We start from the raw sequence: 1,582 nt of genomic DNA on the forward strand, positions 1-1,582 counted from the left end.
ATTCATCATGTGACTTTCTCATCACCACCTGTTTTTGGTGGTTATAAGTGTATTACAACACATATATTAGTACTTCAGTAGATTGGTATATTAACATTATATTGTTAATGTAATATATATATTTTTTTACTGTAAATTGAAGTTCAATCTGTAAAACCTAAAATGTTGCTACAGTGTTTGTTTTTTTACAGTAAAGTTCTGGCAACCACAGCTGCTGTTTTTCATTGTAAATGTAAAAATATTTTGTTGTTAGTTTTTGTTTTGTGTTGTTGTTGTTTTTGTATTGTTTATTATTTTTATTTTTTTTATTAGTTTATTAATTTATAAAATAAATAATGTATGATATATAAAATTACACAAACAAATTGTACTATCCCTTTAAATCATTAACCATTCACATATATCCTATTTAGACTAAGGCAAGAGAGCACAAATAAGAGCATGATTCTCTGTGACTCTTTACTCTAACAGCTGAGGAGAGCTACAGCTGGCCCGCATACTTCCATACAGCCTCCACATAAGGAACAGGAGTGTGCAGGTGTGAGCCAAAAACCTTTCAACTTACAGTGACTTACCATGGTTCAAACTCAACACACACTCATGCATATGATGAACCTACAGCATCAATCACTCATCTCGCGGGATTTGTCATCAACACTGGAGATGTTCAGACATACATACAAAGACTCCCACAGTCTGTTTTTTGGAAAATGTAGTGAAACCGCTTCCCCGCATGTGAGTTTGGATGGGCTTTTAGAGTCAGAACTGTTTAGGAGCGACCAGGCACACGGCCCAGAGACAAGAGCATGGCCTCGTGGGTAAGATAGGGATTCTGGCTCTCTGCCTCTTCAGCACAGCTCTAATCTTCCCTCACTAAGAGTTACAACAAAGGCTCTGAGGCTTGAGATTAACAAACATATCTTTCTCTTCTACAGATGGCCAACTGCACACAGGACGCACAAGAAACAGATATCAGCTCTGCGATTGCTTTAGAGCACTGTCTGACACGTTAAACTGTTACAGGAATTACATGGCTCAGAGAAACATCTAAAAAGCACCTGTTCAGTTCAAGCCAAAATGAAAAACCTGAATCGCACCTGTTGCATTCTTTCATTGCAGTTTTTCATTTTTGTCTGATTTTTAAATCTTTTCTTCACATGCTGGAAAACAAAATTTATCTATTCAGATTTATTATAAGAAAAAATCTTCCTAAATATTAAATAATTTCTTTGAACTAAATAAAATCTGTTAATTTAGATGATACCAAATAAAGCTTATAGTTAACTGCTAAATATCTGTACAAACCTCTTTTTTTTCCCGCAATTTTGTTCCCCCATCACATGCATGTACAACAAAATCACAATAACCATCGATCTAACTAATAGCTCTTAAAAAGGAAATCACTTTACATTTTAAATCACTGAGGTTCTGTCAAATTTTGCTCTTAAAATATAAACAGACATGTGCAAATTAGTAGTGTGTTTGCATACACAGCAAAACTAGGGAAAGGAACCTGAGCCATTTAACCAATAACCCACTACTGTTTAAAGGGGTCATATGATGCTTTTTTAAAGATCATTAT

At 34.6% G+C, this 1,582-nt stretch overlaps 1 protein-coding gene across 1 annotated transcript in view; it reads right to left on the reverse strand.

Annotated features, from left to right (window-relative positions):
* The window catches only part of LOC107551514 (rho GTPase-activating protein 39-like), a 36,385-nt gene that overhangs the window by 2,093 nt on the left and 32,710 nt on the right, over nucleotides 1–1,582 (reverse strand). The window lies entirely within an intron of this gene.

Source organism: Sinocyclocheilus grahami, unplaced genomic scaffold (assembly GCF_001515645.1).
Source record: "Sinocyclocheilus grahami isolate Dianchi unplaced genomic scaffold, SAMN03320097.WGS_v1.1 scaffold426.1, whole genome shotgun sequence".
NCBI lineage: Eukaryota > Metazoa > Chordata > Actinopteri > Cypriniformes > Cyprinidae > Sinocyclocheilus > Sinocyclocheilus grahami.